The sequence below is a fragment of the Orcinus orca genome, unplaced genomic scaffold, assembly GCF_937001465.1.
Source record: "Orcinus orca unplaced genomic scaffold, mOrcOrc1.1 scaffold_63, whole genome shotgun sequence".
NCBI lineage: Eukaryota > Metazoa > Chordata > Mammalia > Artiodactyla > Delphinidae > Orcinus > Orcinus orca.
Window position 1 is genome coordinate 957321 of NW_026043764.1, and position 25992 is coordinate 983312.

The window sequence follows — 25992 nt, forward strand, 5'->3', positions numbered from 1 at the left end:
CTTACCCCGGGTCAAAAGGGCCATCTGAAAAAAGTGTAAAATCCAGAAAGGCAGGACAGGCCATGGAGAACTGGGACCCTTCTTATGCTGATGGGCGGGATGTAAATTGCCAACAGCCACTGGGGAGAAGTGTATGGTGTTTCCTGAAACATCTAAAAAATAAAGCAACAGAGCCTAGGGCACTTCCACTTATGGTCCTTTAGCTTAGGGAAATTAAAATCAAAAAGACACAGCCACCCCAAAGTTTGGGATGGCTCTGTTTACAAGAACCTCATTTACGGTACAAGTTCAATATCGCAGAAAGTGAAAAATGGATAAAGGTGTTGTGGTACTGACGTACAATGCAATACCACTCAGCAATGAAATCTATGTCATCAGGCCCGTAGCAGCATAATGAGTGGATTCAGGTATGATGATGCTAACTGAAATAAGTCACAGAGAAAAACAAACATTATAAGATATCACTAATACACGGAATGTAAACTTGGCTACACAGGAACTGGATTACAAAAGAGAAGAGGGTCTCAAATGTGGAAAACCAACTTATGCTTGCTTAAGGGGAATGGTGAATTGGGGTGCTGCATAAAACCAGAGATTGAAATGAGCACAGATAAAGTTCCTTAAGCCAAATATGGAATAGACAAGAGCTACTCCTTGCTCAACGAAATGGAATCAACACCCCATATTAAACGCCTAAGAATGTACCTGACTAGTAAGTATCTTAAAACCTATGGATTGCTATGCCTCCAAAAGAGAATCAAGCGTGTGTACAGGGCTATAAACGCAACAGTGATAGGATTGGAGAGGTCCAGTGAGCAAATGAAGACCCTTTGAAGTCATATTGCACGGTACCCATTCCACGGGTCTCAACTCTCCAGGTTTAAGGGATTCTTCCTTCAGCTAAAACATGCATGTGGAACCCAGAGTATGATCAACCGTGTGATCGGGAGACGTGTTCCAATATGTCTCAGTTCTCGTCCTCTGGTACTCGGGTGCAACATTCCAGATGCTTTACTAACACTCTCCCGACATGGAGAGTCAGTGCCTTTAACCTCGTGTTTGGCCCAGTTTCCAAATTCTGCGGAAGATGAACAGGAAAAGGGAGAACAAATGAGAGACTAGCTGGAGGTGTCTGGACGGGCACATTTAACTCTCATTTCCCACCAGGAAGAGGAATTAACCAAAGGCTCAGCGTGCCGTGCCGGAACCAGATTAGGGCCTAAAGCAATCCTGCGGTGTTGCGGCCAGCTCACAAGAAAGCGAGTTGAAGAAAGGAGCTCAGGGGCACTGTAATTCACAAACCTGCAGAGTTATAAATGACAGCTATCGTCCAAAAATATACTGAAGTAAGGGTGCCAAGAGGTCTTGAATGCGGGGCAGAATTTCAGGAAACCAATTTCAGGAGGTAGACTCGAATTGCATTTAAAGCATAGGAAAAGAGGCAGAACGTCTACAATGATGCACTTGGACAAGAAGGGCGTATGCGATTTTTCCTGAATATATTCAGGAAAAAATGCATACGCACTTTTTGGCCAACCAAGCAAGCTTGCAAAGGAAATCTGCACTACAATGAAGTCTCACTTCCCCCCAGTCAAAAGGGCCATCTGAAAAAAGTGCAAAATCCAGAAAGGCAGGACAGGCCATGGAGAACTGGGAGCCTTGTTATGTTGATGGGCGGGATGTAAATTGCCAACAGCCACTCGGGAGAAGTGTATGGTGTTTCCTGAAACATCTAAAAAACAAAGCAACAGAGCCTAGGGCACTTCCACTTATGGTCCTATACCTTAGGGAAATTAAAATCAAAAAGACACAGCCAGCCCAAAGTTTGGGACGGCTCTGTTTACAAGAACCTCGTTTACGGTACAAGTTCAATATCGCAGAAAGTGAAAAATGGATAAAGAAGTTGTGGTACTTACGTACAATGCAATATCACTCAGCAATGTAATCTACGTCATCAGGCCCATAGCAGCATAATGAGTGGATTCAGGTATGATGATTCTAACTGAAATAAGTCACACAGAAAAAGAAACATCATAAGATATCACTAATACAAGGAATGTAAACTTGGCTACTCAGGAAGTGGATTACAAAACAGAACAGGGTATCAAATGTAGAAAACCAACTTATGCTTGCTTAAGTGGAAAGGTGAGTTGGGGTGTTGCATAAAACCAGAGATTGAAATCAGCAGAGATAATGTTCCTTAAGCCAAATATGGAATAGACAAGAGCTACTCCTTGCTCAACGAAATGGACTCAACACCCCATATTAAACGCCTAAGAATGTACCTGACTAGTAAGTATCTTAAAACCTATGGATTGTTATGTCTCCGAAAGAGAAACAAGCATGTGTACAGGGGCATAAACGCAGCAGTGATAGGATTGGAGAGGTTCGGTGAGCAGATGAAGACCCTTTGAAATCATATTGCATGGTACCCATTCCACGGGTCTCAAGTCTTCAGGTTTAAGGGTTTCTTCCTTCAGCTAAAACATGCATGTGGAACCCAGAGTATGATCAACCGTGTGATCGGGAGACGTGTTCAAATATGTCTCAGTTCTCGTCCCCTGGTACTCGGATGCAACATTCCAGACGCTTTACTAACACTCTCCCGACTTGGAGAGTCAGTGCCTTTAACCTCCTGTTTGGCCCAGTTTGCAATTTCTGTGGAAGATGAACAGGAATATGGAGAACCAATGAGAGAGTAGCTGGAGGTGTCTTGACGGGCAAATTTAACTCTCATTTCCCACCAGGAAGAGGAATTAACCAAACGGGCAGCATGCCATGCCGTAACCAGATTAGGGCCTGAAGCAATCCTGCGGTTCTGCGGCCAGCTCACAAAAAAGCGAGTTGAAGAAAGGAGCTCAGGGGCACTGAAATTCACAAACCTGCAGAGTTATAAATGACAGCTATCGTCCAAAAATATACTGAAGTAAGGCTGCCAAGAGGACTTGAAAGTGGGGCAGAATTGCAGGAAACCGACTTCAGGAGGTAGACTGGAATTGCATTTAAAGCATAGGAAAAGAGGCAGAACGTCGACAATGATGCACTTGGCCAAAAAGGGCGTATGCGTTTTTTCCTGAATATATCAGGAAAAAACGCATACGCCCTTTTTGGCCAACCTAGCAAGCTTGCAAAGGAAATCTGCACTACAATGAAGTCTCACTTACCCCGGGTCAAAAGGGCCATCTGAAAAAAGTGTAAAATCCAGAAAGGCAGGACAGGCCATGGAGAACTGGGAGCCTTCTTATGCTGATGGGCGGGATGTAAATTGCCAACAGCCACTGGGGAGAAGTGTATGGTGTTTCCTGAAACATCTAAAAAATAAAGCAACAGAGCCTAGGGCACTTCCACTTATGGTCCTTTAGCTTAGGGAAATTAAAATCAAAAAGACACAGCCACCCCAAAGTTTGGGATGGCTCTGTTTACAAGAACCTCATTTACGGTACAAGTTCAATATCGCAGAAAGTGAAAAATGGATAAAGGTGTTGTGGTACTGACGTACAATGCAATACCACTCAGCAATGAAATCTATGTCATCAGGCCCGTAGCAGCATAATGAGTGGATTCAGGTATGATGATGCTAACTGAAATAAGTCACAGAGAAAAACAAACATTATAAGATATCACTAATACACGGAATGTAAACTTGGCTACACAGGAACTGGATTACAAAAGAGAAGAGGGTCTCAAATGTGGAAAACCAACTTATGCTTGCTTAAGGGGAATGGTGAATTGGGGTGCTGCATAAAACCAGAGATTGAAATGAGCACAGATAAAGTTCCTTAAGCCAAATATGGAATAGACAAGAGCTACTCCTTGCTCAACGAAATGGAATCAACACCCCATATTAAACGCCTAAGAATGTACCTGACTAGTAAGTATCTTAAAACCTATGGATTGCTATGCCTCCAAAAGAGAATCAAGCGTGTGTACAGGGCTATAAACGCAACAGTGATAGGATTGGAGAGGTCCAGTGAGCAAATGAAGACCCTTTGAAGTCATATTGCACGGTACCCATTCCACGGGTCTCAACTCTCCAGGTTTAAGGGATTCTTCCTTCAGCTAAAACATGCATGTGGAACCCAGAGTATGATCAACCGTGTGATCGGGAGACGTGTTCCAATATGTCTCAGTTCTCGTCCTCTGGTACTCGGGTGCAACATTCCAGATGCTTTACTAACACTCTCCCGACATGGAGAGTCAGTGCCTTTAACCTCGTGTTTGGCCCAGTTTCCAAATTCTGCGGAAGATGAACAGGAAAAGGGAGAACAAATGAGAGACTAGCTGGAGGTGTCTGGACGGGCACATTTAACTCTCATTTCCCACCAGGAAGAGGAATTAACCAAAGGCTCAGCGTGCCGTGCCGGAACCAGATTAGGGCCTAAAGCAATCCTGCGGTGTTGCGGCCAGCTCACAAGAAAGCGAGTTGAAGAAAGGAGCTCAGGGGCACTGTAATTCACAAACCTGCAGAGTTATAAATGACAGCTATCGTCCAAAAATATACTGAAGTAAGGGTGCCAAGAGGTCTTGAATGCGGGGCAGAATTTCAGGAAACCAATTTCAGGAGGTAGACTCGAATTGCATTTAAAGCATAGGAAAAGAGGCAGAACGTCTACAATGATGCACTTGGACAAGAAGGGCGTATGCGATTTTTCCTGAATATATTCAGGAAAAAATGCATACGCACTTTTTGGCCCACCAAGCAAGCTTGCAAAGGAAATCTGCACTACAATGAAGTCTCACTTCCCCCCAGTCAAAAGGGCCATCTGAAAAAAGTGCAAAATCCAGAAAGGCAGGACAGGCCATGGAGAACTGGGAGCCTTGTTATGTTGATGGGCGGGATGTAAATTGCCAACAGCCACCTCGGAGAAGTGTTAGGTGTTTCCTGAAACATCTAAAAAACAAAGCAACAGAGCCTAGGGCACTTCCCCTTATGGTCCTTTAGCTTAGGGAAATTAAAATCAAAAAGACACAGCCACCCCAAAGTTTGGGATGGCTCTGTTTACAAGAACCTCGTTTACGGTACCAGTTCAATATCGCAGAAAGGGAAAACTGTACAAAGAAGTTGTGGTACTTACGAACAATGCAATATCACTCAGCAATGAAATCTATGTCATCAGGCACGTAGCAGCATAATGAGTGGATTCAGGTATGATGATTCTAACTGAAATAAGTCATACAGAAAAAGAAACATCATAAGATATCACTAATACACGGAATGTAAACTTGGCTACACAGGAACTGGATTACAAAACAGAAGAGGGTCTCAAATGTAGAAAAGCAACTTATGCTGGCTTAAGGGGAAAGGTGAGGTGGGGTGCTGCATAAAACCAGAGATTGAAATGAGCACAGATAAAGTTTCATAAGCCAAATATGGAATAGACAAGAGCTACTCCTTGCTCAACGAAATGGACTCAACACCCCATATTAAACGCCTAAGAATGTACCTGACTAGTAAGTATCTTAAAACCTATGGATTGCTATGTCTCTGAAAGAGAATCAAGCATGTGTACAGGGGCATAAACGCAGCAGTGATAGGATTGGAGAGGTTTGGTGAGCAAAGGAAGAGCCTTTGAAGTCATATTGCATGGTACCCATTCCACGGGTCTCAACTCTCCAGGATTAAGGGATTCTTCCTTCAGCTAAAACATGCATGTGGAACCCAGAGTATGATCAACCGTGTGATCGGGAGACGTGTTCAAATATGACTCAGTTTTCATCCCCTGGTACTCGGGTGCAACATTCCAGATGCTTTACTAACACTCTCCCGACTTGGAGAGTCAGTGCCTTTAACCTCCTGTTTGGCCCAGTTTGCTATTTCTGCGGAAGATGAACAGGAATAGGGAGAACCAATGAGAGACTAGCTGGAGGTGTCCGGACGGGCAAATTTAACTCTCATTTCCCACCAGGAAGAGGAATTAACCAAAGGCTCAGTGTTCCGTGCAGGAACCAGATTAGGGCCTGAAGCAATCCTGTGGTGTTGCGGCCAGCTCACAAGAAAGCGAGTTGAAGAAAGGAGCTCAGGGGCACTGTAATTCACAAACCTGCAGAGTTATAAATGACAGCTATCGTCCAAAAATATACTGAAGTAAGGCTGCCAAGAGGACTTGAAAGCGGGGCAGAATTGCAGGAAACCGCTTTCAGGAGGTAGACTGGAATTGCATTTAAAGCATAGGAAAAGAGGCAGAACGTCCACAATGATGCACTTGGCCAAAAAGGGCGTATGCGTTTTTTCCTGAATATATTCAGAAAAAAACGCATACGCCCTTTTTGGCCAACCAAGCAAGCTTGCAAAGGAAATCTGCACTACAATGAAGTCTCACTTCCCCCCAGTCAAAAGGGCCATCTGAAAAAAGTGTAAAATCCAGAAAGGCAGGACAGGCCATGGAGAACTGGGAGCCTTGTTATGCTGATGGGCGGGATGTAAATTGCCAACAGCCACTCGGGAGAAGTGTATGGTGTTTCCTGAAACATCTAAAAAACAAAGCAACAGAGCCTAGGGCACTTCCACTTATGGTCCTATAGCTTAGGGAAATTAAAATCAAAAAGACACAGCCACCCCAAAGTTTGGGACGGCTCTGTTTACAAGAACCTCCTTTACAGTACAAGTTCAATATCGCAGAAAGTGAAAAATGGATAAAGAAGTTGTGGTACTTACGTACAATGCAATATCACTCAACAATGAAATCTATGTCATCAGGCCCGTAGCAGCATAATGAGTGGATTCAGGTATGATGATTCTAACTGAAATAAGTCACACAGAAAAAGAAACATCATAAGATATCACTAATACACGGAATGTAAACTTGGCTACACAGGAAGTGGATTACAAAACAGAACAGGTTCTCAAATTTAGAAAACCAACATGCTTGCTTAAGGGGAAAGGTGAGTTGGCATGCTGCATAAAACCAGACATTGAAATGAGCACAGATAAAGTTCCTTAAGCCAAATATGGAATAGACAAGAGCTACGCCTTGCTCAACGAAATGGACTCAACACCCCATATTAAACGCCTAAGAATGTACCTGACTAGTAAGTATCTTAAAACTTATGGATTGCTATGTCTCTGAAAGAGAATCAAGCTTGTGTACAGGGGCATAAACGCAGCAGTGATAGGATTGGAGAGGTTCGGTGAGCAAATGAAGACCCTTTGAAGTCATATTGCATGGTACCCATTCCACAGGTCTCAACTCTCCAGGTTTAAGGGATTCTTCCTTCAGCTAAAACATGCATGTGGAACCCAGAGTATGATCAACCATGTGATCGGGAGAGGTGTTCAAATATGTCTCAGTTTTCGTCCCCTGGGACTCGGGTGCAACATTCCAGATGCTTTACTAACGCTCTCCCGACTTGGAGAGTCAGTGCCTTTAACCTCCTGTTTGGCCCAGTTTGCAATTTCTGCGGAAGATGAACAGGAATAGGGAGAACCAATGAGAGACTAGCTGGAGGTGTCTGGACGGGCAAATTTACCTCTCATTTCCCACCAGGAAGAGGAATTAACCAAAGGCTCAGCGTGCCGTGCCGGAATCAGATTAGGGCCTGAAGCAATCCTGCGGTGTTGCGGCCAGCTCACAAGAAAGCGAGTTGAAGAAAGGAGCTCAGGGGCACTGTAATTCACAAACCTGCAGAGTTATAAATGACAGCTATCGTCCAAAAATATACTGAAGTAAGGCTGCCAAGAGGACTTGAAAGCGGGGCAGAATTGCAGGAAACCGATTTCAGGAGGTAGACTGGAATTGCATTTAAAGCATAGGAAAAGAGGCAGATCGTCGACAATGATGCACTTGGCCAAAAAGGGCGTATGCGTTTTTTCCTGAATATATTCAGGAAAAAACGCATACGCCCTTTTTGGCCAACCAAGCAAGCTTGCAAAGGAAATCTGCACTACAATGAAGTCTCACTTCCCCCCGGTCAAAAGGGCCATCTGATAAAAGTGTAAAATCCAGAAAGGCAGGACAGGCCATGGAGAACTGGGAGCCTTGTTATGCTGATGGGCGGGATGTAAATTGCCAACAGCCACTCGGGAGAAGTGTATGGTGTTTCCTGAAACATCTAAAAAACAAAGCAACAGAGCCTAGGGCACTTCCACTTATGCTCCTATAGCTTAGAGAAATTAAAATCAAAAAGACACAGCCACCCCAAAGTTTGGGACGGCTCTGTTTACAAGAACCTCCTTTACAGTACAAGTTCAATATCGCAGAAAGTGAAAAATGGATAAAGAAGTTGTGGTACTTACGTACAATGCAATATCACTCAACAATGAAATCTATGTCATCAGGCCCGTAGCAGCATAATGAGTGGATTCAGGTATGATGATTCTAACTGAAATAAGTCACACAGAAAAAGAAACATCATAAGATATCACTAATACACGGAATGTAAACTTGGCTACACAGGAACTGGATTTCAAAAGAGAAGAGGGTCTCAAATGTAGAAAACCAACTTATGCTGGCTTAAGGGGAAAGGTGAGGTGGGGTGCTGCATAAAACCAGAGATTGAAATGAGCACAGATAAAGTTCCATAAGCCAAATATGGAATAGACAAGAGCTACTCCTTGCTCAACGAAATGGACTCAACACCCCATATTAAACGCCTAAGAATGTACCTGACTAGTAAGTATCTTAAAACCTATGGATTGCTATGTCTCTGAAAGAGAATCAAGCATGTGTACAGGGGCATAAACGCAGCAGTGATAGGATTGGAGAGGTTTGGTGAGCAAAGGAATAGCCTATGAAGTCATATTGCATGGTACCCATTCCACGGGTCTCAACTCTCCAGGATTAAGGGATTCTTCCTTCAGCTAAAACATGCATGTGGAACCCAGAGTATGATCAACCATGTGATCGGGAGACGTGTTCAAATATGACTCAGTTTTCGTCCCCTGGGACTCGGGTGCATTATTCCAGATGCTTTACTAACGCTCTCCCGACTTGGAGAGTCAGTGCCTTTAACCTCCTGTTTGGCCCAGTTTGCAATTTCTGCGGAAGATGAACAGGAATAGGGAGAACCAATGAGAGACTAGCTGGAGGTGTCTGGACGGGCAAATTTACCTCTCATTTCCCACCAGGAAGAGGAATTATCCAAAGGCTCAGCGTGCCGTGCCGGAATCAGATTAGGGCCTGAAGCAATCCTGCGGTGTTGCAGCCAGCTCACAAGAAAGCGAGTTGAAGAAAGGAGCTCAGGGGCACTGTAATTCACAAACCTGCAGAGTTATAAATGACAGCTATCGTCCAAAAATATACTGAAGTAAGGCTGCCAAGAGGACTTGAAAGCGGGGCAGAATTGCAGGAAACCGATTTCAGGAGGTAGACTGGAATTGCATTTAAAGCATAGGAAAAGAGGCAGAACGTCCACAATGATGCCCTTGGCCAAAAAGGGCGTATGCGTTTTTTCCTGAATATATTCAGGAAAAAACGCATACGCCCTTTTTGGCCAACCAAGCAAGCTTGCAAAGGAAATCTGCACTACAATGAAGTCTCACTTCCCCCCGGTCAAAAGAGCCATCTGAAAAAAGTGTAAAATCCAGAAAGGCAGGACAGGCCATGGAGAACTGGGAGCCTTGTTATGCTGATGGGCGGGATGTAAATTGCCAACAGCCACTCGGGAGAAGTGTATGGTGTTTCCTGAAACATCTAAAAAACAAAGCAACAGAGCCTAGGGCACTTCCACTTATGGTCCTATAGCTTAGGGAAATTAAAATCAAAAAGACACAGCCACCCCAAAGTTTGGGACGGCTCTGTTTACAAGAACCTCGTTTACAGTACAAGTTCAATATCGCAGAAAGTGAAAAATGGATAAAGAAGTTGTGGTACTTACGTACAATGCAATATCACTCAACAATGAAATCTATGTCATCAGGCCCGTAGCAGCATAATGAGTGGATTCAGGTATGATGATTCTAACTGAAATAAGTCACACAGAAAAAGAAACATCATAAGATATCACTAATACACGGAATGTAAACTTGGCTACACAGGAACTGGATTTCAAAAGAGAAGAGGGTCACAAATGTAGAAAACCAACTTATGCTGGCTTAAGGGGAAAGGTGAGGTGGGGTGCTGCATAAAACCAGAGATTGAAATGAGCACAGATAAAGTTCCATAAGCCAAATATGGAATAGACAAGAGCTACTCCTTGCTCAACGAAATGGACTCAACACCCCATATTAAATGCCTAAGAATGTACCTGACTAGTAAGTATCTTAAAACCTATGGATTGCTATGTCTCTGAAAGAGAATCAAGCATGTGTACAGGGGCATAAACGCAGCAGTGATAGGATTGGAGAGGTTTGGTGAGCAAAGGAATAGCCTATGAAGTCATATTGCATGGTACCCATTCCACGGGTCTCAACTCTCCAGGATTAAGGGATTCTTCCTTCAGCTAAAACATGCATGTGGAACCCAGAGTATGATCAACCGTGTGATCGGGAGACGTGTTCAAATATGACTTAGTTTTCGTCCCCTGGGACTTGGGTGCAACATTCCAGATGCTTTACTAACGCTCTCCCGACTTGGAGAGTCAGTGCCTTTAACCTCCTGTTTGGCCCAGTTTGCAATTTCTGCGGAAGATGAACAGGAATAGGGAGAACCAATGAGAGACTAGCTGGAGGTGTCTGGACGGGCAAATTTAACTCTCATTTCCCACCAGGAAGAGGAATTAACCAAAGGCTCAGCGTGCCGTGCCGGAATCAGATTAGGGCCTGAAGCAATCCTGCGGTGTTGCAGCCAGCTCACAAGAAAGCGAGTTGAAGAAAGGAGCTCAGGGGCACTGTAATTCACAAACCTGCAGAGTTATAAATGACAGCTATCGTCCAAAAATATACTGAAGTAAGGCTGCCAAGAGGACTTGAAAGCGGGGCAGAATTGCAGGAAACCGATTTCAGGAGGTAGACTGGAATTGCATTTAAAGCATAGGAAAAGAGGCAGAACGTCCACAATGATGCCCTTGGCCAAAAAGGGCGTATGCGTTTTTTCCTGAATATATTCAGGAAAAAACGCATACGCCCTTTTTGGCCAACCAAGCAAGCTTGCAAAGGAAATCTGCACTACAATGAAGTCTCACTTCCCCCCGGTCAAAAGGGCCATCTGAAAAAAGTGTAAAATCCAGAAAGGCAGGACAGGCCATGGAGAACTGGGAGCCTTGTTATGCTGATGGGCGGGATGTAAATTGCCAACAGCCACTCGGGAGAAGTGTATGGTGTTTCCTGAAACATCTAAAAAACAAAGCAACAGAGCCTAGGGCACTTCCACTTATGGTCCTATAGCTTAGGGAAATTAAAATCAAAAAGACACAGCCACCCCAAAGTTTGGGACGGCTCTGTTTACAAGAACCTCGTTTACAGTACAATATCGCAGAAAGTGAAAAATGGATAAAGAAGTTGTGGTACTTACGTACAATGCAATATCACTCAACAGTGAAATCTATGTCATCAGGCCCGTAGCAACATACTGACTGGATTCAGGTATGATGATTCTAACTGAAATAAGTCACACAGAAAAAGAAACATCATAAGATATCACTAATACACGGAATGTAAACTTGGCTACACAGGAACTGGATTACAAAAGAGAAGAGGGTCTCAAATGTAGAAAACCAACTTATGCTGGCTTAAGGGGAAAGGTGAGGTGGGGTGCTGCATAAAACCAGAGATTGAAATGAGCACAGATAAAGTTCCATAAGCCAAATATGGAATAGACAAGAGCTACGCCTTGCTAAATGAAATGGACTCAACACCCCATATTGAACGCCTAAGAATGTACCTGACTAGTAAGTATCTTAAAACCTATGGATTGCTATGTCTCTGAAAGAGAATCAAGCGTGTGTACAGGGGCATAAACGCAGCAGTGATAGGATTGGAGAGGTTCGGTGAGCAAATGAAGACCCTTTGAAGTCATATTGCATGGTACCCATTCCACGGGTCTCAACTCTCCAGGTTTAAGGGATTCTTCCTTCAGCTAAAACATGCATGTGGAACCCAGAGTATGATCAACCATGTGATCGGGAGAGGTGTTCAAATATGTCTCAGTTTTCGTCCCCTGGGACTCGGGTGCAACATTCCAGATGCTTTACTAACGCTCTCCCGACTTGGAGAGTCAGTGCCTTTAACCTCCTGTTTGGCCCAGTTTGCAATTTCTGCGGAAGATGAACAGGAATAGGGAGAACCAATGAGAGACTAGCTGGAGGTGTCTGGACGGGCAAATTTACCTGTCATTTCCCACCAGGAAGAGGAATTAACCAAAGGCTCAGCGTGCCGTGCCGGAATCAGATTAGGGCCTGAAGCAATCCTGCGGTGTTGCAGCCAGCTCACAAGAAAGCGAGTTGAAGAAAGGAGCTCAGGGGCACTGTAATTCACAAACCTGCAGAGTTATAAATGACAGCTATCGTCCAAAAATATACTGAAGTAAGGCAGCCAAGAGGACTTGAAAGCGGGGCAGAATTGCAGGAAACCGATTTCAGGAGGTAGACTGGAATTGCATTTAAAGCATAGGAAAAGAGGCAGAACGTCCACAATGATGCACTTGGCCAAAAAGGGCGTATTCGTTTTTTCCTGAATATATTCAGGAAAAAACGCATACGCCCTTTTTGGCCAACCAAGCAAGCTTGCAAAGGAAATCTGCACTACAATGAAGTCTCACTTCCCCCCGGTCAAAAGGGCCATCTGAAAAAAGTGTAAAATCCAGAAAGGCAGGACAGGCCATGGAGAACTGGGAGCCTTGTTATGCTGATGGGCGGGATGTAAATTGCCAACAGCCACTCGGGAGAAGTGTATGGTGTTTCCTGAAACATCTAAAAAACAAAGCAACAGAGCCTAGGGCACTTCCACTTATGGTCCTATAGCTTAGGGAAATTAAAATCAAAAAGACACAGCCACCCCAAAGTTTGGGACAGCTCTGTTTACAAGAACCTCGTTTACGGTACAAGTTCAATATCGCAGAAAGTGAAAAATGGATAAAGAAGTTGTGGTACTTACGTACAATGCAATATCACTCAGCAATGAAATCTATGTCATCAGGCCCGTAGCAGCATAATGAGTGGATTCAGGTATGATGATTCTAACTGAAATAAGTCACACAGAAAAAGAAACATCATAAGATATCAGTGATACACGGAATGTAAACTTGGCTACACAGGAACTGGATTACAAAAGAGAAGAGGGTCTCAAATGTAGAAAACCAACTTATGCTGGCTTAAGGGGAAAGGTGAGGTGGGGTGCTGCATAAAACCAGAGATTGAAATGAGCACAGATAAAGTTCCATAAGCCAAATATGGAATAGACAAGAGCTACTCCTTGCTCAACGAAATGGACTCAACACCCCATATTAAACGCCTAAGAATGTACCTGACTAGTAAGTATCTTAAAACCTATGGATTGCTATGTCTCTGAAAGAGAATGAAGCATGTGTACAGGGGCATAAACGCAGCAGTGATAGGATTGGAGAGGTTTGGTGAGCAAAGGAAGAGCCTTTGAAGTCATATTGCATGGTACCCATTCCACGGGTCTCAACTCTCCAGGATTAAGGGATTCTTCCTTCAGCTAAAACATGCATGTGGAACCCAGAGTATGATCAACCGTGTGATCGGGAGACGTGTTCAAATATGACTCAGTTTTCATCCCCTGGTACTCGGGTGCAACATTCCAGATGCTTTACTAACACTCTCCCGACTTGGAGAGTCAGTGCCTTTAACCTCCTGTTTGGCCCAGTTTGCAATTTCTGCGGAAGATGAACAGGAATAGGGAGAACCAATGAGAGACTAGCTGGAGGTGTCTGGACGGGCAAATTTAACTCTCATTTCCCACCAGGAAGAGGAATTAACCAAAGGCTCAGTGTTCCGTGCAGGAACCAGATTAGGGCCTGAAGCAATCCTGCGGTGTTGCGGCCAGCTCACAAGAAAGCGAGTTGAAGAAAGGAGCTCAGGGGCACTGTAATTCACAAACCTGCAGAGTTATAAATGACAGCTATCGTCCAAAAATATACTGAAGTAAGGCTGCCAAGAGGACTTGAAAGCGGGGCAGAATTGCAGGAAACCGATTTCAGGAGGTAGACTGGAATTGCATTGAAAGCATAGGAAAAGAGGCAGAACATCCACAATGATGCACTTGGCCAAAAAGGGCGTATGCGTTTTTTCCTGAATATATTCAGGAAAAAACGCATACGCCCTTTTTGGCCAACCAAGCAAGCTTGCAAAGGAAATCTGCACTACAATGAAGTCTCACTTCCCCCCGGTCAAAAGGGCCATCTGAAAAAAGTGTAAAATCCAGAAAGGCAGGACAGGCCATGGAGAACTGGGAGCCTTGTTATGCTGATGGGCGGGATGTAAATTGTCAACAGCCACTGGGGAGAAGTGTATGGTGTTTCCTGAAACATCTAAAAAACAAAGCAATAGAGCCTAGGGCACTTCCACTTATGGTCCTATAACTTAGGGAAATTAAAATCAAAAAGACACAGCCACCCCAAAGTTTGGGACGGCTCTGTTTACAAGAACCTCCTTTACAGTACAAGTTCAATATTGCAGAAAGTGAAAAATGGATAAAGAAGTTGTGGTACTTACGTACAATGCAATATCACTCAACAATGAAATCTATGTCATCAGGCCCGTAGCAGCATAATGAGTGGATTCAGGTATGATGATTCTAACTGAAATAAGTCACACAGAAAAAGAAACATCATAAGATATCACTAATACACGGAATGTAAACTTGGCTACACAGGAACTGGATTACAAAACAGAACAGGTTCTCAAATTTAGAAAACCAACATGCTTGCTTAAGGGGAAAGGTGAGTTGCGGTGCTGCATAAAACGAGAGATTGAAATGAGCACAGATAAAGTTCCTTAAGCCAAATATGGAATAGACAAGAGCTACGCCTTGCTCAACGAAATGGACTCAACACCCCATATTAAACGCCTAAGAATGTACCTGACTAGTAAGTATCTTAAAACCTATGGATTGCTATGTCTCTGAAAGAGAATCAAGCGTGTGTACAGGGGCATAAACGCAGCAGTGATAGGATTGGAGAGGTTCGGTGAGCAAATGAAGACCCTTTGAAGTCATATTGCATGGTACCCATTCCACGGGTCTCAACTCTCCAGGTTTAAGGGATTCTTCCTTCAGCTAAAACATGCATGTGGAACCCAGAGTATGATCAACCATGTGATCGGGAGACGTGTTCAAATATGTCTCAGTTTTCGTCCCCTGGTACTTGGGTGCAAAATTCCAGATGCTTTACTAACGCTCTCCCGACTTGGAGAGTCAGTGCCTTTAACCTCCTGTTTGGCCCAGTTTGCAATTTCTGCGGAAGATGAACAGGAATAGGGAGAACCAATGAGAGACTAGCTGGAGGTGTCTGGACGGGCAAATTTACCTCTCATTTCCCACCAGGAAGAGGAATTAACCAAAGGCTCAGTGTGCCGTGCCAGAACCAGATTAGGGCCTGAAGCAATCCTGCGGTGTTGCAGCCAGCTCACAAGAAAGAGAGTTGAAGAAAGGAGCTCAGGGGCACTGTAATTCACAAACCTGCAGAGTTATAAATGACAGCTATCATCCAAAAATATACTGAAGTAAGGCTGCCAAGAGGACTTGAAAGCGGGGCAGAATTGCAGGAAACCGATTTCAGGAGGTAGACTGGAATTGCATTTAAAGCATAGGAAAAGAGGCAGAACGTCGACAATGATGCACTTGGCCAAAAAGGGCGTATGCGTTTTTTCCTGAATATATTCAGGGAAAAACGCATACGCCCTTTTTGGCCAACCAAGCAAGCTTGCAAAGGAAATCTGCACTACAATGAAGTCTCACTTCCCTCCGGTCAAAAGGGACATCTGAAAAAAGTGTAAAATCCAGAAAGGCAGGACAGGCCATGGAGAACTGGGAGCCTTGTTATGCTGATGGGCGGGATGTAAATTGCCAACAGCCACTCAGCAGAAGTGTATGGTGTTTCCTGAAACATCTAAAAAACAAAGCAACAGAGCCTAGGGCACTTCCACTTATGGTCTTATAGCTTAGGGAAATTAAAATCAAAAAGACACAGCCACCCCAAAGTTTGGGACGGCTCTGTTTACAAGAACCTCCTTTACAGTACAAGTTCAATATCGCAGAAAGTGAAAAATGGATAAAGAAGTTGTGGTACTTATGTACAATGCAATATCACTCAACAATGAAATCTATGTCATCAGGCCCGTAGCAGCATAATGAGTGGATTCAGGTATGATGATTCTAACTGAAATAAGTCACACAGAAAAAGAAACATCATAAGATATCACTAATACATGGAATGTAAACTTGGCTACACAGGAACTGGATTACAAAACAGAACAGGTTCTCAAATTTAGAAAACCAACATGCTTGCTTAAGGGGAAAGGTGAGTTGGGGTGCTGCATAAAACCAGACATTGAAATGAGCACAGATAAAGTTCCTTAAGCCAAATATGGAATAGACAAGAGCTACTCCTTGCTCAACGAAATGGACTCAACACACCATATTAAATGCCTAAGTATGTACCTGACTAGTAAGTATCTTAAAACCTATGGATTGCTATATCTCTGAAAGAGAATCAAGCGTGTGTACAGGGGCATAAACGCAGCAGTGATAGGATTGGAGAGGTTCGGTGAGCAAATGAAGACCCTTTGAAGTCATATTGCATGGTACCCATTCCACGGGTCTCAACTCTCCAGGTTTAAGGGATTCTTCCTTCAGCTAAAACATGCATGTGGAACGCAGAGTATGATCAACCATGTGATCGGGAGACGTGTTCAAATATGTCTCAGTTTTCGTCCCCTGGGACTCGGGTGCAACATTCCAGATGCTTTACTAACGCTCTCCCGACTTGGAGAGTCAGTGCCTTTAACCTCCTGTTTGGCCCAGTTTGCAATTTCTCCGGAAGATGAACAGGAATAGGGAGAACCAATGAGAGACTAGCTGGAGGTGTCTGGACGGGCAAATTTACCTCTCATTTCCCACCAGGAAGAGGAATTAACCAAAGGCTCAGAGTGCCGTGCTGGAATCAGATTAGGGCCTGAAGCAATCCTGCGGTGTTGCAGCCAGCTCACAAGAAAGCGAGTTGAAGAAAGGAGCTCAGGGGCACTGTAATTCACAAACCAGCAGAGTTATAAATGACAGCTATCGTCGAAAAATATACTGAAGTAAGGCTGCCAAGAGGACTTGAAAGCGGGGCAGAATTGCAGGAAACCGATTTCAGGAGGTAGACTGGAATTGCATATAAAGCATAGGAAAAGAGGCAGAACGTCGACAATGATGCACTTGGCCAAAAAGGGCGTATGCGTTTTTTCCTGAATATTTTCAGGAAAAACGCATACGCCCTTTTTGGACAACCAGGCAAGCTTGCAAAGGAAATCTGCACTACAGTGAACTCTCACTTCCCCCCGGTCAAAAGGGCCATCTGAAAAAAGTGTAAAATCCAGAAAGGCAGGACAGGCCATGGAGAACTGGGAGCCTTGTTATGCTGATGGGCGGGATGTAAATTGTCAACAGCCACTGGGGAGAAGTGTATGGTGTTTCCTGAAACATCTAAAAAACAAAGCAATAGAGCCTAGGGCACTTCCACTTATGGTCCTATAACTTAGGGAAATTAAAATCAAAAAGACACAGCCACCCCAAAGTTTGGGACGGCTCTGTTTACAAGAACCTCCTTTACAGTACAAGTTCAATATTGCAGAAAGTGAAAAATGGATAAAGAAGTTGTGGTACTTACGTACAATGCAATATCACTCAACAATGAAATCTATGTCATCAGGCCCGTAGCAGCATAATGAGTGGATTCAGGTATGATGATTCTAACTGAAATAAGTCACACAGAAAAAGAAACATCATAAGATATCACTAATACACGGAATGTAAAATTGGCTACACAGGAAGTGGATTACAAAACACAACAGGTTCTCAAATTTAGAAAACGAACATGCTTGCTTAAGGGGAAAGGTGAGTTGGGGTGCTGCATAAAACCAGACATTGAAATGAGCACAGATAAAGTTCCTTAAGCCAAATATGGAATAGACAAGAGCTACGCCTTGCTCAACGAAATGGACTCAACACCCCATATTAAACGCCTAAGAATGTACCTGACTAGTAAGTATCTTAAAACCTATGGATTGCTATGTCTCTGAAAGAGAATCAAGCATGTGTACAGGGGCATAAACGCAGCAGTGATAGGATTGGAGAGATTTGGTGAGCAAAGGAAAAGCCTTTGAAGTCATATTGCATGGTACCCATTCCACGGGTCTCAACTCTCCAGGATTAAGGGATTCTTCCTTCAGCTAAAACATGCATGTGGAACCCAGAGTATGATCAACCGTGTGATCGGGAGACGTGTTCAAATATGACTCAGTTTTCATCCCCTGGTACTCGGGTGCAACATTCCAGATGCTTTACTAACACTCTCCCGACTTGGAGAGTCAGTGCCTTTAACCTCCTGTTTGGCCCAGTTTGCAATTTCTCCGGAAGATGAACAGGAATAGGGAGAACCAATGAGAGACTAGCTGGAGGTGTCTGGACGGGCAAATTTACCTCTCATTTCCCACCAGGAAGAGGAATTAACCAAAGGCTCAGCGTGCCGTGCCGGAACCAGATTAGGGCCTGAAGCAATCCTGCGGTGTTGCGGCCAGCTCACAAGAAAGCGAGTTGAAGAAAGGAGCTCAGGGGCACTGTAATTCACAAACCTGCAGAGTTATAAATGACAGCTATCGTCCAAAAATATACTGAAGTAAGGCTGCCAAGAGGACTTGAAAGCGGGGCAGAATTGCAGGAAACCGCTTTCAGGAGGTAGACTGGAATTGCATTGAAAGCATAGGAAAAGAGTCAGAACGTCCACAATGATGCACTTGGCCAAAAAGGGCGTATGCGTTTTTTCCTGAATATATTCAGGAAAAAACGCATACGCCCTTTTTGGCCAACCAAGCAAGCTTGCAAAGGAAATCTGCACTACAATGAAGTCTCACTTCCCCCCGGTCAAAAGGGCCATCTGAAAAAAGTGTAAAATCCAGAAAGGCAGGACAGGCCATGGAGAACTGGGAGCCTTGTTATGCTGATGGGCGGGATGTAAATTGCCAACAGCCACTCGGGAGAAGTGTATGGTGTTTCCTGAAACATCTAAAAAACAAAGCAACAGAGCCTAGGGCACTTCCACTTATGGTCCTATAGCTTAGGGAAATTAAAATCAAAAAGACACAGCCACCCCAAAGTTTGGGACGGCTCTGTTTACAAGAACCTCCTTTACAGTACAAGTTCAATATCGCAGAAAGTGAAAAATGGATAAAGAAGTTGTGGTACTTATGTACAATGCAATATCACTCAACAATGAAATCTATGTCATCAGGCCCGTAGCAGCATAATGAGTGGATTCAGGTATGATGATTCTAACTGAAATAAGTCACACAGAAAAAGAAACATCATAAGATATCACTAATACATGGAATGTAAACTTGGCTACACAGGAAGTGGATTACAAAACAGAACAGGTTCTCAAATATAGAAAACCAACATGCTTGCTTAAGGGGAAAGGTGAGTTGGGGTGCTGCATAAAACCAGACATTGAAATGAGCACAGATAAAGTTCCTTAAGCCAAATATGGAATAGACAAGAGCTACGCCTTACTCAACGAAATGGACTCAACACCCCATATTAAACGCCTAAGTATGTACCTGACTAGTAAGTATCTTAAAACCTATGGATTGCTGTGTCTCTGAAAGAGAATCAAGCATGTGTACAGGGGCATAAACGCAGCAGTGATAGGATTGGAGAGGTTCGGTGAGCAAATGAAGACCCTTTGAAGTCATATTGCATGGTACCCATTCCACGGGTCTCAACTCTCCAGGTTTAAGGGATTCTTCCTTCAGCTAAAACATGCATGTGGAACCCAGAGTATGATCAACCATGTGATCGGGAGAGGTGTTCAAATATGTCTCAGTTTTCGTCCCCTGGGACTCGGGTGCAACATTCCAGATGCTTTACTAACACTCTCCCGACTTGGAGAGTCAGTGCCTTTAACCTCCTGTTTGGCCCAGTTTGCAATTTCTCCGGAAGATGAACAGGAATAGGGAGAACCAATGAGAGACTAGCTGGAGGTGTCTGGACGGGCAAATTTACCTCTCATTTCCCACCAGGAAAAGGAATTAATCAAAGGCTCAGCGTGCCATGCCGGAATCAGATTAGGGCCTGAAGCAATCATGCGGTGTTGCAGCCAGCTCACAAGAAAGTGAGTTGAAGAAAAGAGCTCAGGGGCACTGTAATTCACAAACCTGCAGAGTTATAAATGACAGCTATCGTCCAAAAATATACTGAAGTAAGGTTGCCAAGAGGACTTGAAAGCGGGGCAGAATTGCAGGAAACCGATTTCAGGAGGTAGACTGGAATTGCATTTAAAGCATAGGAAAAGAGGCAGAACGTCCACAATGATGCACTTGGCCAAAAAGGGCGTATGCGTTTTTTCCTGAATATATTCAGGAAAAAACGGATACACCCTTTTTGGCCAACCAAGCAAGCTTGCAAAGGAAATCTGCACTACAATGAAGTCTCACTTCCCCCCGGTCAAAAGGGCCATCTGAAAAAAGTGTAAAATCCAGAAAGGCAGGACAGGCCATGGAGAACTGGGAGCCTTGTTATGCTGATGGGCGGGATGTAAATTGCCAACAGCCACTCAGGAGAAGTGTATGGTGTTTCCTGAAACATCTAAAAAACAAAGCAACAGAGCCTAGGGCACTTCCACTTATGGTCCTATAGCTTAGGGAAATTAAAATCAAAAACTCACAGCCACCCCAATGTTTGGGATGGCTCTGTTTACAGAAACCTCATTTATGGTACAAGTTCAATATCACAGAAAGTGAAAAATTGATAAAGAAGTTGTGGTACTTACGTACAATGCAATATCATTCAGCAATGAAATCTATGTCATCAGGCCCATAGCAGCATAATGAGTGGATTGAGGTATGATGCTTCTAACTGAAATAAGTCACACAGAAAAAGAAACATCATAAGATATCACTAATACACGGAATGTAAACTTGGCTACACAGGAACTGAATTACAAAACAGAACAGGGTCTCAAATTTAGAAAACCAACATATGCTTGCTTAAGGGGAAAGGTGAGTTGGGGTGCTGCATAAAACCAGAGATTGAAATGAGCACAGATAAAGTTCCTTAAGCCAAATATGTAATAGACAAGAGCTACTCCTTGCTCAACGAAATGGACTCAACACCCCATATTAAACGCCTAAGAATGTACCTGACTAGTAAGTATCTTAAATCCTATGGATTGCTATGTCTCTGAAAGAGAATCAAGCATGTGTACAGGGGCATAAACACAGCAGTGATAGGATTGGAGAGGTTCGGTGAGCAAATGAAGACCCTTTGAAGTCATATTGCATGGTACCCATTCCACGGGTCTCAACTCTCCAGGTTTAAGGGATTCTTCCTTCAGCTAAAACATGCATGTGGAACGCAGAGTATGATCAACCATGTGATCGGGAGACGTGTTCAAATATGTCTCAGTTTTCGTCCCCTGGGACTCGGGTGCAACATTCCAGATGCTTTACTAACGCTCTCCAGACTTGGAGAGTCAGTGCCTTTAACCTCCTGTTTGGCCCAGTTTGCAATTTCTGCGGAAGATGAACAGGAATAGGGAGAACCAATGAGAGACTAGGTGGAGGTGTCTGGACGGGCAAATTTACCTCTCATTACCCACCAGGAAGAGGAATTAACCAAAGGCTCAGCGTGCCGTGCCGGAACCAGATTAGGGCCTGAAGCAATCCTGCGGTGTTGCGGCCAGCTCACAAGAAAGTGAGTTGAAGAAAGGAACTCAGGGGCACTGTAATTCACAACCTGCAGAGTTATAAATGACAGCTATCGTCCAAAAATATACTGAAGTAAGGCTGCCAAGAGGACTGGAAAGCGGGGCAGAATTGCAGGAAACCAATTTCAGGAGGTAGACTGGAATTGCATTGAAAGCATAGGAAAAGAGGCAGAACGTCGACAATGATGCACTTGGCCAAAAAGGGCGTATGCGTATTTTCCTGAATATATTCAGGAAAAAACGCATACGCCCTTTTTGGCCAACCAAGCAAGCTTACAAAGGAAATCTGCACTACAATGAAGTCTCACTTCCCCCCGGTCAAAAGGGCCATCTGAAAAAAGTGTAAAATCCAGAAAGGCAGGACAGGCCATGGAGAACTGGGAGCCTTGTTATGCTGATGGGCGGGATGTAAATTGCCAACAGCCACTCTGGAGAAGTGTATGGTGTTTCCTGAAACATCTAAAAAACAAAGCAACAGAGCCTAGGGCACTTCCACTTATGGTCCTATAGCTTAGGGAAATTAAAATCAAAAAGACACAGCCACCCCAAAGTTTGGGACGGCTCTGTTTACAAGAACCTCGTTTACGGTACAAGTTCAATATCGCAGAAAGCGAAAAATGGATAAAGAAGTTGTGGTACTTACGTACAATGCAATATCACTCAGCAATGAAATCTATGTCATCAGGCCCGTAGCAGCATAATGAGTGGATTCAGGTATGATAATTCTAACTGAAATAAGTCACACAGAAAAACAAATATCATAAGACATCACTAATACACGGAATGTAAACTTGGCTACACAGGAACTGGATTACAAAACAGAAGAGGGTCTCAAATGTAGAAAACCAACTTATGCTGGCTTAAGGGGAAAGGTGAGGTGGGGTGCTGCATAAAACCAGAGATTGAAATGAGCACAGATAAAGTTCCATAAGCCAAATATGGAATAGACAAGAGCTACTCCTTGCTCAACGAAATGGACTCAACACCCCATATTAAACGCCTAAGAATGTACCTGACTAGTAAGTATCTTAAAACCTATGGATTGCTATGTCTCTGAAAGAGAATCAAGCATGTGTATAGGGGCATAAACGCAGCAGTGATAGGATTGGAGAGCTTTGGTGAGCAAATGAAGACCCTTTGAAGTCATATTGCATGGTACCCATTCCACGGGTCTCAACTCTCCAGGATTAAGGGATTCTTCCTTCAGCTAAAACATGCATGTGGAACCCAGAGTATGATCAACCGTGTGATCGGGAGACGTGTTCAACTATGTCTCAGTTTTCCTCCCCTGGTACTCGGGTGCAATTTTCCAGACGCTTTACTAACACTCTCCCGACTTGGAGAGTCAGTGCCTTTAACCTCCTGTTTGGCCCAGTTTGCAATTTCTGCGGAAGATGAACAGGAATAGGGAGAACCAATGAGAGACTAGCTGGAGGTGTCTGGACGGGCAAATTTAACTCTCATTTCCCACCAGGAAGAGGAATTAACCAAAGGCTCAGCGTGCCGTGCCGGAACCAGATTAGGGCCTGAAGCAATCCTGCGGTGTTGCAGCCAGCTCACAAGAAAGCGAGTTGAAGAAAGGAGCTCAGGGGCACTGTAATTCACAAACCTGCAGAGTTATAAATGACAGCTATCGTCCAAAAATATACTGAAGTAAGGCTGCCAAGAGGACTTGAAAGCGGGGCAGAATTGCAGGAAACCGATTTCAGGAGGTAGACTGGAATTGCATTTAAAGCATAGGAAAAGAGGCAGAACGTCAACAATGATGCACTTGGCCAAAAAGGGCGTATGGTTTTTTCCTGAATATATACAGGAAAAAACGCATAGGCCCCTTTTGGCCAACCAAGTAAGCTTGCAAAGGAAATCTGCACTAAAATGAAGTCTCACTTCCCCCCGGTCAAAAGGGCAATCTGAAAAAAGTGTAAAATCCAGAAAGGCAGGACAGGCCATGGAGAACTGGGAGCCTTGTTATGCTGATGGGCGGGATGTAAATTGCCAACAGCCACTCGGGAGATGTGTATGGTGTTTCCTGAAACATCTAAAAAACAAAGCAACAGAGCCTAGGGCACTTCCACTTATGGTCCTATAACTTAGGGAAATTAAAATCAAAAAGACACAGCCACCCCAAAGTTTGGGATGGCTCTGTTTACAAGACCCTCGTTTACGGTACAAGTTCAATATCACAGAAAGTGAAAAATGGATAAAGAAGTTGTGGTACTTACGTACAATGCAATATCACTCAGCAATGAAATCTATGTCATCAGGCCCGTAGCAGCATAATGAGTGGATTCAGGTATGATGATTCTAACTGAAATAAGTCACACAGAAAAAGAAACATCATAAGATATCATTAATACACGGAATGTAAACTTGGCTACACAGGAACTGGATTACAAAACAGAACAGGGTCTCAAATGTAGAAAACCAACTTATGCTTGCTTAAGTGGAAAGGTGAGTTGGGGTGTTGCATAAAACCAGAGATTGAAATGAGCAGAGATAATGTTCCTTAAGCCAAATATGTAATAGACAAGAGCTACTCCTTGCTCAACGAAATGGACTCAACACCCCATATTAAACGCCTAAGAATGTACCTGACTAGTAAGTATCTTAAAACCTATGGATTGCTATGTCTCCGAAAGAGAAACAATCATGTGTACAGGGGCATAAACGCAGCAGTGATAGGATTGGAGAGGTTCGGTGAGCAAATGAAGACCCTTTGAAGTCATATTGCATGGTACCCATACCACGGGTCTCAACTCTTCAGGTTTAAGGGATACTTCCTTCAGCTAAAACATGCATGTGGAACCCAGAGTATGATCAACCATGTGATCGGGAGACTTGTTCCAATATGCTTCAGTTTTAGTCCCCTGGTACTCGGGTGCAACATTCCAGACGCTTTACTAACACTCTCCCGTCTTGGAGAGTCAGTGCCTTTAACCTCCTGTTTGGCCCAGTTTGCAATTTCTGCGGAAGATGAACAGGAATAGGGAGAACCAATGAGAGACTAGCTGGAGGTGTCTGGACGGGCAAATTTAACTCTCATTTCCCACCAAGAAGAGGAATTAACCAAACGCTCAGCGTGCCGTGCCTTAACCAGATTAGGGCCTGAAGCAATCCTGCGGTGTTGCGGCCAGCTCACAAGAAAGCGAGTTGAAGAAAGGAGCTCAGGGGCACTGAAATTCACAAACCTGCAGAGTTATAAATGACAGCTATCGTCCAAAAATATACTGAAGTAAGGCTGCCAAGAGAACTTGAAAGTGGGGCAGAATTGCAGGAAACCGATTTCAGGAGGTAGACTGGAATTGCACTTAAAGCATAGGAAAAGAGGCAGAACGTCGATAATGATGCACTTGGCCAAAAAGGGTGTATGTGTTTTTTCCTGAATATATTCAGGAAAAAACGCATATGCCCTTTTTGGCCAACCTAGCAAGCTTGCAAAGGAAATCTGCACTACAATGAAGTCTCAATTCCTCTGGGTCAAAAGGGCCATCTGAAAAAAGTGTAAAATCCAGAAAGGCAGGACAGGCCATGGAGAACTGGGAGCCTTGTTATGCTGATGGGCGGGATGTAAATTGCCAACAGCCACTCGGGAGAATTGTATGGTGTTTCCTGAAACATCTAAAAAATAAAGCAACAGAGCCTAGGGCACTTCCACTTATGGTCCTATAGCTTAGGGAAATTAAAATCAAAAAGACACAGCCACCCCAAAGTTTGGGATGGCTCTGTTTACAAGAACCTCGTTTACGGTACAAGTTCAATATCGCAGAAAGTGAAAAATGGATAAAGATGTTGTGGTACTGACGTACAATGCAATACCACTCAGCAATGAAATCTATGTCATCAGGCCCGTAGCAGCATAATGAGTGGATTCAGGTATGATGTTGCTAACTGAAATAAGTCACAGAGAAAAAGAAACATTATAAGATATCACTAATACATGGAATGTAAACTAGGCTACACAGGAACTGGATTACAAAACAGAAGAGCATCTCAAATTTAGAAAACCAACTTATGCTGGCTTAAGGGGAAAGGTAGGTTGGGGTGCTGCATAAAACCAGAGATTGAAATGAGCACAGATAATGTTCCTTAAGCCAAATATGGAATAGACAAGAGCTACTCCTTGCTCAACGAAATGGACTCAACACCCCATATTAAACGCCTAAGAATGTACCTGACTAGTAAGTATCTTAAATCCTAT